This window comes from Lissotriton vulgaris, chromosome 2_1, assembly GCF_964263255.1.
Source record: "Lissotriton vulgaris chromosome 2_1, aLisVul1.2, whole genome shotgun sequence".
NCBI classification, from domain to species: Eukaryota; Metazoa; Chordata; class Amphibia; order Caudata; family Salamandridae; genus Lissotriton; species Lissotriton vulgaris.
This window is the reverse complement of record NC_141687.1, coordinates 750960679-750973291: the sequence shown is the minus strand read 5'-3', so window position 1 is coordinate 750973291 and position 12613 is coordinate 750960679. Positions and strand designations below refer to the sequence as shown.

General features: G+C 45.3%; 1 protein-coding gene across 1 annotated transcript in view; it reads right to left on the bottom strand.

The window, feature by feature from the left end:
• LOC147731089 (uncharacterized) overlaps positions 1–12613 on the bottom strand; it is a 407202-nt gene that overhangs the window by 123159 nt on the left and 271430 nt on the right. The gene's annotated exons all lie outside the window — the stretch shown is intronic.

Here is a 12613-nt window from a genome sequence, read left to right as displayed (position 1 = left end):
GAGACCCCCCTTGCCAAATGCTGTGCCTCTCGAAGCCACCCGCCTGCGCCGCCGGTATCAAGACATAGTCTATCCTGGAAAGGGGCTTGTGCGCAGCAGAGACGTGGGTGTATTGAGTGTCCCCAGGGTTCAAAAGTCTCCAACCATCAGCCAGGCCCACCATCTCCACAAACTCAACCAACCACCTCCTGGAGGGCAACAGCTCCCGAGCTGGGCTCCTGTCCATCTCCCCATCCATAACTGCATTAAAATCCTCACCAACAATCAACAACCCAACAGGCAACGTCAAAAAGATTTTACTCAAATCAAAAAAAGTGTCAGACTGTAGGGCCGGGGGGACATATACAGACCAAAAAGTGACCACCTGCCCCTCCCACAGCCCTGAAACACCAGCATATCTGCCCCTATTGTCAGTCCATGTGGCCTGTATGGCCAGTGGGAAGGAGTTCTTAATCCACCAGCTTGTTCAGTAGCGTTATTTCCCCCACCTCGTTTTCAGGCCTGAATCATGGTACTTTTCTTTCAATGGAGCTGGAGTCGTGCCAATGCCATTCGGTGTGCCCGCATGGACCTAGGGGCGCCTTGTTTTTATTAATTTGTTTGTCGTCCCCAATCCGGGGCCCTAGAGGTAATCGGTCACTAAATCTCAACAGCCGTTGTCGGGGGATCTGCGGGGTAACATTCAAGTGTCTACTAACCCGTATCTTCTGGCTCACTCCCACCTCACTTCCCGGTGATCAACCCCGAAGGCCTCCGCGTTGTATTGCACGGCCTAGTCGCGCTGCAGTATTAATTATCCGGTTGCGTCGGTTCTCTGATGTGGGTCCACTGGGGTGTATTCGCGCCGGTACCTGTTAGCTGAAGCTGGCGTTGGCGGTCCGGCCACAATTAGCGTTGTTCCGATGAGACTTGCTCTACTCTTCTCCGTCTTCCCGGGAGCGCAGCCCGCCGCAACCCGGGTTGCATGCCGTGCGCCTCGGCCGGACAGAGCACTGTGGGCCGGTGCGCACCTAGTCACAGCCTTCCACAGGCCACTGCATGAAAGTCGGGCGTAATTGTACTTCCACCGGTGCGGGCCCTACGAATCTTGCAGTGGAGATGGGAGGCACAAAAGTAGTGTCAAAACAGCGATTTTGACAGTTCAGATCCGTATCTGTAGTGCAGGATGAGGATAATTAATACGGCCTCCCAGCGGAGCTCACTCAATGCACAGTCATTTCGTTCCTCGGCTAGCTCCGCCCCCCAACAGAGAAAGGTTAAGCAGGTTGGATGTTTAACATTGGAGTTCGTTAGTGACAGTTGCAGGAAGACAGATAGGATGTTAGGTTTTGGGTGGTTAGGAAGTTCAAAGGTTATGAGATAAGATTGTGTATTATTGTGTATTATTTAATGTATTTGAATTTTATGTATTGTATATTGCAGGGTGTTTTTTTTTATCATGTAAGGATCGTTGGGGTGGGGAAAGGAAAGGCAATGGGTCAGGTAACTCGATGTTTAGAGAGGTTTTAGTTTTGTAAGGCAAAGTGCCAGTTTTAATAAAATTGTGATGTGCCCCTGTTGCAATAAAGCGGCCTTTTACACACACAAATTGGTTGTCAGACTGGCTTGCCCCCTCATCACTCCAAATGTGCTCCGCGCCAGTTCATTTGGGGAAGATAAGAGGTAGTGGGCGGTGCCAGGTGTCCAGGTTTCCTTCTGGAGTTGATTTGCTTGTGAGGCAAGCCTCCCTCTGCATACTGTCTTGCTGTTGATATACCCAGGCCTGACTGGTGAGTTTATGCGAAGAATGTCTTGTGCCGCTCAGAGATTTGGTTTTCTTCCTCCCCAGCTAAGTGGCTGTGCAGGGCAGGCCACTGTTGCTCAGTTCATGTATCTGTTGGAGTGAGCGGGGAGAGGCGGTGAAGGACACCCCAGTTGTAATATGTGGGGCTGAGGGGAGAGCGGGATGAGCTCCGCTGCCCTCTGGTGTTGTTCCGGAGGTTATTCAGGCCTTCGTCTTCTCTCTCGAGCCGGGCCCTTTCTCAGGTGTTTCGCATGGAATGGGCACTGCGTCACTCTGTTTGCCTCTTTGAGGGAAGGAGAGAGGTGGCGAAGGGTGCCAGTCATCCAGGTCTCCTTCCCGTAGTTGATTTGGGGCCTGTATGCATGCCACTGCCCACTGACGTGTCTCCAGGAGAAATTATCACAACTCATTCTATGAGTATTTATGTTTTTGGAAAATAATCCTAAAATAATTTGTATTATTGTCTACCTCATCCGTAATCCTAATTTGGATAAAGAATTAATATGCCCTTCAAGTAAGAGTCAAATTACAGCTACAAAATCCTGCAGCACTGGCTGCTTCTCACCTCGCAGTCCACCCACCAGGTGTACATTTAGTAATTTTGTTCCTGGGAGAAACAATCCCTGTACGGATAACTTGGAGGATCCACTGCCTCTCACTCCATCCCTGTCTTGCAGGCTGATAGTGATGAAGTCTAAGTGCAGCAATCAGGAAATTCTATGTAAATTGCCAAATGCAGGAAATCCTGATCTGTCGCATGCCACTTTGGCATCAAAAAGGGATGTTAAGCTACCAATCTTCATAAGGCTGACAAAAGCTGTGGTTTTGGGGTAAGTGGACCCATCTTCACCACATCACTAGCAGCCAGCCCTTTGTAAACAACATCACTCAGAGCGTGGGAAGTTTATGGGCCATGATACAAAATGTATTCGCCAGCTGAGGGCCACTACAACATCCAACGAGGATTTGATCGCCTGCAGGCTTCAATCCCTGTGAGGCCGCCCTAGTGGTACGTCAAAGCCAATTGAGGGTCCACCGTCCATAAGACCACACATAACAGGCAATGCACAAAGACTAACCCAGTCTTTACCTGAATTTTGAGCTTAGAAGATTGCAGCAGAAACTTTATCTAGCTGTTTAAAGTGAAGGTCACTGAAGCAGGTGTATGCATAACGTTTATTCCTATTTTAGTAACATTATCCATAGCTTCTTGAGTGTCTGACTAGTGCAAGTTCTTGATTGACCCTGCATACTCACAGGTGGTGTTCCTCACCTCCATGTAACATGAAGTAGTCCAAGAGCCAAATGGGGAACTGTGGGACCTATATGTTCTCACAGACACAAGACTGTTGCTTCATCAGGAGATACAATTTATTAATTTCTAATTCCTAAAATTGAATATTGGGAATTTGATTCGTATGATACCCCTTATACGTTGCGTGTGACTGTGATTGGGAACATTGTATAGTAGTTCTTTGTATTAGGATTTTATAAAAAATCTTTTGCCAAAATAGGTTAGTTCGAGCTAAATTCAATTTTCAAACAACATTATGATGGGCAGGAGATGCTCATTGATTCCTCTTTAAAATAATCGTGAGTGCTGGCATACATGCTGAGGGTCAGGCTGAAGTCTGGACTCTAGAACTACAATACACCCATGCTGCACTGTTTAATCCAGTTTTAAAGCAATTTTTAAAGTGTGAGGTCAAACAGGGCATATATATCCCAGGCCAGATGGCAAGGGTTCTTCCTTAAAACATGTAATTATTAAACATTTGGATTGTTTCAGCATGCTTTCTGTGTTTATGGTTAATGCTTTCAATCACCTATATGTCTACAAAAGTACTACTTACCGATATTTCAAATTGGCCCCCACAGGGCACTCATGGCGGTCTAACTAACCATACTATCAGCCTTTTCCCCGAAATAGACCACAGTAACATACTCAACACAAACTCAAAATACGTTAGCTCAACCGATACCACTGTAACAGCAGCACATGCGAGACAGAGCCTACCCAGCGAAACAGCTCACTCATTCATACTCAACACTCACTTAATACTCTCTATCTTAATCTTTACCAATATACCACCGGAACAAGAGCGACAGCCTAGTACCCAATGACTCGTAATACCTCTATTTCGGAGGGCCTTAATATTGTTTCCTTCAACGTTAAAGGCCTCAACCACCCGGTCAAAAGGAGAAAAGTTCTGGAGAGTAAACTGTCAAAGGATGACGCTGAATTTATAAACCAACACTGGATCTCTCACAATCTTTGCTCTCCAGCAGTTTGCAAAAAGAGGGGGGTCCTCACACTAATAGCTAAGAAATCCAACATTTCCGTAGTTTCACACACTCACGATGACGATGGCCGCTTCATCATGGCACACCTTCAGAGAAACGAAGATCATATCCACGTCATGAACATATATGGCCCCAGTAATGACGATCCAGAGTTCTGGGATTCATTTGCCCCGACCCTAGAATGCGTACCCCAGGGAGAATTACTAATTGTGGGAGGTGACTTCAACCTGCCACTAGACCCAACCACCGACCGTCACTCGAATTGCTCCTACCACCCTACACAATCGCATATTAGTTTACGCCGCCTATGCTCCAGATTCAATCTACATGACTCGTGGAGACTCCAACATCCTGACAGCCGAGATTACACCTTCTACTCGCCTCCTCACAATTCCTCCTCGAGGATAGATTATATCCTCATTAATAGCCCCTTCACACACCTCAATGAGGAAACCAGTATTGCCCCCAAATTGATTTCTGACCACTCAAGCATTCAGACCAAACTAGTGGGCTCCAGTTCCATTCTCCCCCCTAAAAGATGGAGATTCAATGACGAAATATTTTCTGAGCCGGAAAACAAGCAAAAGATCGAGGCTGACATTCTAGACTACCTCAAACTAAACGACACCCCTGAATCGGAAATCGCGACTGTATGGGAGGCACTCAAGACCACTTTGAGAGGAGTAATCATAGGCATTCGAGCACAAGCTAACAAAAAATTAAACAAGAATTTGACCACTCTGGAAGATAACATTAAAAACCTAGAAACCGCTCATATGGCAGATCTTCAAAATTCTCTGATTTTAAACGACCTCACTAAACAGAAATATGAATATAACTCGATACTCAGTAGAAGGGCGCGGGTCTGGGTCAATAAGTTCAAGGCTCTAAGGACTTGTGAGGGCAACAGAGCTGGAAAGATTTTGGCATTATATCTAAAACATTAAAAAAAGCAATTCACCATCGCCTCAGTTAAAGATAGTAACAATGTCATCCAAACGAAGCAGGACCTAATTCTCCATACCTTTAAATCATTTTACCAAGACCTGTACAAGAATATTCTAGACTTTAACTCGGAAGAGTGTAACAGGTACCTAAACTCACTGGGCCTCCCTAAACTCAACGATGCTGACAAGGCCACACTGAACTCTCCACTTACCCTACAGGAAGTATCAGCGTCCATTAAAACCCTTAAATGTAAGAAAGCACCGGGCCCTGACGGATTCTCGGCCAGCTTTTAAAAAGAACTCACGAACTCCCTGAGCCCGACTCTTCTAAAACTATTCCAATCCTTTAGCGTAACGAAAGGTATAACCAAATCGATGAGTGAAGCTACCATTATAGTCATCCCTAAAGAAGGTAAAGACCCGCTGCTGACCAAAAATTACAGGCCAATCTCCCTAATTAACTTAGATTGCAAAATATACGCAAAGATTCTCGCCACACGACTAAACTCACAACTCCCAAAGCTAATTAGTACATCACATGTAGGTTTCATGAAACAGCGTATGTCTAACGATAATACAAGGATCCTCTGTCACATCATTGAAAAAGCCAGACTACTCGCAGCCCCCGCCGTAGCTATTACTCTCGACGCAGAGAAGGCGTTCGACAGAGTCTCCTGGCATTTCCTCAAGAGCTGTATGTCCGTCTTTAACCTTGGGGAAAACTGCACTGATTTGGTGATGGCCCTATACCTTTCACCATCCGCACGCATTGCTATAAATGGTTCAATGTCGGACCCCTTTTCTCTGGAACAAGGGACGAGGCAGGTTTGCCCCCTCTCCCCTTCACTCTTCCTCTTGGCAATGGAACCCCTAATTGCTAATATTTAAAAAAATTAAAACATCAAAGGTGTGACATTTGGGGATAAGTGCGTCAAACTGGCCGCCTATGCGGACGATATCCTGGTTGTAACAGAATCACCAGACACCTCCATCCCTGCACTAATGACTACCATTGACACTTACTTCACCCATTCAGGGTACAAACTCAATCGGGATAAGTCAGAGGTCAAGCCACTCAATATTTTAACCCCCAAAGAAGTGCTGGGAAACTCAGGGCTCTGCTGGCTCTGCTGGCAACCAGAATTTATGAAATACCTAGGTATTGAATTCGGTGACTCCCTTATGGAGACCCTCCAACAGAATGAAAAGATAACTCTAAACAAAATCAAGACCCAACTAGAGGGTTGGTCCCCTCGCTTCATTACTTGGTGGGGGAGAGTGGAGACCATCAAGATGATGATATCACCTCTAGTTAATTACTAGTTAATTACCTCATATCTATGCTCCCTCTAACCCTTACGCCAGACTTCTACCACAAATTAGACATGGCTATCTCAAATTTCCTTTGGAAAGGGAAAAGGCCTAGAATCAGCATAAAAAAGCTCCGCTTAGACAAAACCGCAGGTGGGGTCAATTTGCCAGATTTTAAAAGGTATGAGGCAGCCTTTTTAGCCAAGCAGGGAGCCCACTGGCTCGCACCTTCACCTGACTATACTCCAGTGTGGCTAGAAATCGAGAAAGAAATTCTAGATGGTATTGCCCCTAGCGCGGCTCTCTCGTCTAATCTAAACAAACTAACCCACTCTAAATCAATATTTCATAACACCAAATCTGCTCTTCTGAAGTTTGACAGAATCCTAGAAAACAGCATTCGGGGCTCACAATAGGAATCCTTATGGAACAACCGTAACATTTTGTACAAGGGTAAACCTCTGCACAATGCGTCATGGATCAAAAAAGGCATACTGTTCCCATATCAACTATTTGCGGGGTCATACTCTATTCCATTCAGCGACTTGCAAATCAAATATGATCTTGAACCAATTGAATTTTACAACTTCCTAAACGTAAAAACAGCACTGTCCAAAACCAAACTCTCCCTGACACCACCATCCCTCCCATCATACCTTGCCAGATTAAACAGACTAGGACATCAGGTTTCCTTCCTCTATAGACTCAGTCATCCCCAACAATCTAGCCTCACTGCCCCAATCACACAATTCTGGAATAACCCTTTCGTCCAGGCCATCACAGAATTAGATTGGACCAGTACTTGGGTATCTTGCACGAGACACAAAATCAGCCCTACACTATCTCAGACAAAATACTGGGTCCTTCATAAGGCCTTCTGGACCCCGGTGCGATTATTTGCACACAACATCACCCCAGACGCCTTTTGCTGGAACTGGAAGGTGACTTATCGCACATTATCCTAGAATGCGACTGTGTAGCACATTTTTGGGAGAGGATATTCGAGTTTATCTCAAAACTATTCCACATTACACCAGCTAAAGAGCTCCCTTACTTAGTTTTCGGATTCACCCAGGACCCTTCCCTTGACGCAGACGATAAGGCGTTACTTGATCTCCTTCTCACAGCGGCGGTCAAGACAGTCCTTAGTAACTGGAAAGATACCAGCAAAGCCAACTTCGAAGGGTGGCTGAATTGGATAATCAGCTTACGTGGTGCAGATAATATTGCACTCCAACAGACACCGTGGCGCCCTCCCACGAGAAAAATGTGGTCGACTCTTGACAACTATTTCACGACACATAAGCCACCTTAAAAATGGTCCCACACCGTTCACGATCCATTAACATGTGTTTGCAGACTCCCATCATTGTATTATTTATCATGGTACACTTTTTCTTTCTGAATGAGTAAAATGCTGTTGGAATAAAATGACTGTTACTAAAATGTTATTGAGTATAAGATACATGCTCTGCTACTTTCGGCAAGATATCAGCTATGTACTTTTGTATTGACATTTACTATTGATGTAAAGTAGCGTACAGTAATTTTAGACCGTGAAATTCTGACTCTAATTAGGATACTGGATCTACTCATTATATGTTGATGCCGAAACAACCAATAAAAACTTATTGAAATTTAAAAAAAACTCAAAAAAAAACATGTAATTATTTTTACTGTTACTGCACACATGGGGCCTCGGCCTTCCTTTCCTATGTACCTAGTACTCTATTTTGGCATATTGCAGGAACTGTCCTGAGTCCATGCCATACAATTCCTGCAGCCCGGCTATGGACATGAATCTGCCATTCACATGCAAATCACCTACAGTATTGCAGCCCCACCTTTCCAGTTCCAGAATGGCCTCAGCAAGATTAGTTTCTGAGGATATTGGGATTACAAACAATTCCAGCCGGCCGGGCACTGAGTGATAAAGGTCCATCAAATATAATAATGTATCATTGGTACAGAGACACAGAATTTGCGGATCTAGGGAATCCACATGAGAACACAGCTACATGCTCTCACAGCCTGTATGCAAGTGGCTCCACTGCAAGTCCAAACAGCATAAGGGAAAGCAGATTGCTCTGTCTAGTACTCCTGCCTAAGGCCCATGCATCTGAGAACTCACCTCTTGTCCTCCCCCTAGCCGTTGGGTACGTGTACAGCAATATTACCCAGCCAAGGAAATTAGAATGTACTGAGCTGGACATATTTATGGTTAAACCCATGTTGCAGGTGCAGGGCAACAAGTGCATAGTCGTGCTCTGAGTACGCTTGGTCCTGCATAATATTAGATAATTGACACATATTAAGCATCATACATGAAGATCTGCCTGGGACAAACCCTGTTTCATGAAAAAACATGCTGTTCAAAGTGCAAACTCAGTATCTTTTGGGGAAAAGTGTTAAGTTTTGCAAGTTCCAGGACATTTATTCCCCTTCCCATCTTTCAATTTGGTCAAAGCAGTGAATTTTACAAGCCATTGTCTTCTTATCTGTGATATGGGAACTTCCCCAGTTTGCAATAAAAAAAACCTACCCGTAGGTGTGAGGTTAAACACTGTCCCCCTAACTCAGCATTTGCCCCAGTGGGCCATGAACCTCCCTATAAAAAAAACATATCACTACTTTGTGTGTATTGCAGGTAGCTTCAGTCAGGTAGATGCTCGCCCTGTCCACGGGAGCTCTCCAGCTAATCTGAATCCACCATAGTGCCTCCGATCCACTACACAATATTGTCTATCCTGGTTCCAACCACCGTCGCCCACTTACCATAATTAGCATAAATCATATGAATTACATTTCAGATTAATGTGCAATATCATATGGTTACCTTGGGGATATGTTTTATGCCAAATTTATACATGATCTACCTACCCACCTTCCCCAAAAAACACTTTTAACTACTCAGTTTAGCTTCTGCACCTCCGCATCATCACATCAGCTAGCACCATCTCCTTCTTTTAGGCCTGGTGTTTCCGCAAGAACTCCAGACAACCTCCCCAGCAACCCCACTGGAATGTACACTTCCTTTGAAGAGGTCCTGTCCTCTGATGATAAAGTCCCATCATCCTGCACCACCACACAGGGAGTCCTGCAATCTCAGCTTCACTAGCTTTTGGATAATCTCCAGCCTTCAGTTTGATAGCAATAGTATGATTCTCACTATATCCCCACTTTGGAAACATAGTTGTTGTCCATTTGATTAAGAATTCATGCTGCGGCTATCTTTGGACCAACACCCGATATGCTTTCTCAACCACAAACAGTTCAGAGAGTATTTGTGGTTGCAGCTCACATTAGACCCACTCCTACAGAAATTATTCTGCAGTTGTGTCATCAACCTGCTGTTTCTCTGATTTCTGGAGAGAGTTATTTTAGTGAAAGTGGCTCTCTGCATCTTATTCCTTATTTTCCAGTATGTTTATTCTAGTCGCTATCTACACTCGAGCTTCAGCATCTTGAAGGTGCCCTTGCCGATTGCACTCTCTCTTGGCCAGACATTCCCAAGATGTCTCTGCAAATCTGGAACACTCCACACCCTTTAGAAGCAGACCGGCAAGGGGGGCCACAATCTACAGCATTGTTGCTCCACCTGCAGGGCCAGCATGGACAGCATCTCTGGTCAGAGTCTGCAGGGCCGGAAGGCAGATGGCGTCTCAAGCACTGACAGGTACAACTCCTCACCAGGCAGCTGCTGGACCAGGTTCATTGCCGCCCACCACTGGCTCTGCAGCCACTAGTCATCCTCAAAGGGCAGCAAGGCTGTCTGAATGATACTGTGCTCCTTTTTTACGCTGCCCATGCTTAAGGCCACTTGGGCTTTACAGCCCCAGGCCCATTATGCGCCCCAGCCTCTTTTGAGTGGGAGCTCTGATGGTGGACAGGAAATCTGGTCAAGAGAGGCCATTGGATCACAGTGGGAGCTGTGATTGTAGGTGGTCTACCACACATGATTGTTGGTAAAGGTACAAGTAAGTCAGCATGGCACGTACAGAGTGCTCGGCCTACCTGACTCGATACCACTTAGAGTGTCTGGGATAACCCTGCAAAATGAGCCTTTTCCAACAAACCTTTTGCCTTTCTCCTCTTTTTCTGACCTCATTTTGTTGGATTTAGGACTCTGAGCACTTTCTTTGAGCACTTTAGCACTGGTAAACAGTGGTCAAATGCAAGTGCTCTCCCCTCTAAACATGGTAAATTGGTATCTACCTGATTGCATTATTTAATTGTCATATAAGTCCCTTGTAAAATAGTATACCATATGCTCAGGACCTGTAATCCAAATGCAAATAGTTGGCTTGCAGCACTGGTTGTGTCATCCACCAAGTAGCCTTTAAAACCCTACTCACAAGCCTACAATGGCAGGCCTGTGTGCAATTTACTGCCACTTCAACGTGCCGTTTAAAGACATTTGCCAAGCCTTAAGCTCCCCTTTTCCTCCCAATAAGTCAACCCTAAGGAAGGCCCTAGGTTTCCCTATGGGCAGGGTGCTGTGTAACAAAAAGGCAGGACATGTAGGCTTAAGTTATACATGTACTGGTAGTGACAAACAGTTAGATGTGTTTTTCACTGCCGTGAGCCCGACTGCTCTCATAGGATAAAATTGGAAATTCCTTAAACCCTTTTAAGCTGTAATTCCTGATTGGAAAGGAGTAGCTGTATTATGTTTCAGATCTTCGGAATGGTGCTGATAAATAGTCTTTAGTGGTAAAGTTGGACTTGACATTGCCGTTTTAGAAATGCCACTTTTAGAAACGGGGCATTTCTCTACTCTTAACTTTGCTCTGTGAGACAACAGCCTGTCTTAATTATACGTCTCAGCTGCATGATAACTACACTTTGTAGCTGTCTAGAAGGAATGCACAAATAGAGGTAGGGTGGGTGTGACAGAGGACTCATCTACATTCTGATAGACTAGGCATGAAGGGGAAAGGGGAGCGCACACTTACACAGGCACAGGCTGTGTCCTGTCCCCACACAGAGGACTGATTACCCCCTACAGATAGCTTGGGAGACAGGGCGGAGTTGAAAGCTCTCTGATGTACACAAGAATCCCTGCCTTGAAGTCACCCCCTCCATGAAAGGAACTTTTGGGTATGAGTACTAAGGCTCTGACCCTACCCAATCAGTACACTACTGGATCTGGGAAGAACTCTGCTAGAGTGAAAACTGTTGTGCTGTAAGGTTTGCCACTTTGCTTTGACTGACTGTTCTGATGAACTGCTTCTCTGCTTTGCTGAGCTTCCCTGCTGATCTCTGCTGAGGACAAGGACTGGATCCATCTCACTTAAACGCAGAGTGACTCCAAGGGCTTGCTGGAGTGCCTCCTGTTTTCTGAAGTTTCACGGACACAAAAGGCTACCTGCAATCCTGCTGGTGGAGCTGGACTTGGGCAAGTGTAGGGCTGAAAGATGGCAGAGGAGCCCCCTCCAATCCTGGGCCTCAGAAGGTGGTTCTGCAGATCACTTCTGCAAAAACCGATGCATCCCCTCAACAGTATAGGAAATTCCGCCTCTACGCCCTTTGGCACTGACAGAGAGGCTGCTTGACGACACTGGAAGCACAAACTGCGCTGCTTGACAAATGTCAATTGTTCTTATATAGCGCACAAATCACCGTGAGGTCTCATGGCGCTAGCAGCAGACGAAACAGTAGATCAGACAGCAATCACACATTGCATTTACTTCAACAGAGCTCGATGACAATGCGGGACAGCCTTTACTGTGTTGTCATCAAGATGCATAGACTCTCGATGTCAACAAAAGCTCCATCCAAGGTATTTCTTCAGTGGGACCTGTCTGGGTTCTGTAGCCGGCCTGCCTTCCACCTTTGTCGTCTGGAATTTGAATTTGTACTGGTCCCTCGCGATCTCAAGTAACCTATTGACAGTTAGTGCTCACAAATCATGTTTTCACATTTCATCTTTAGAAATTCATATCTTGGCTTCTACTGATTGGATTTTAGTTATTTTGTTCTTGTTTTAATCATATAAATATGCTCTATTTTATAAACATGCGTGGAGTCTTTCTGTGCTGTTTTCATTGAGTTACTTTATTTGTGCAACACTTAAATTACAATAAGAGGCTACGTGTAAAGTAAGCCTGACTACTCGGTTCCAGGCTACCAGACGGAGAACACAGTTTAATTTAGGGTAAGTAACTGATTTACCCTGACTTGCATTATGGTCCCTACTTGGGTCTCTTGTTGGCAGAAGATTGCCCACTGGCCATTTTCTGACTGTCTGATCGACCATCTTACATTA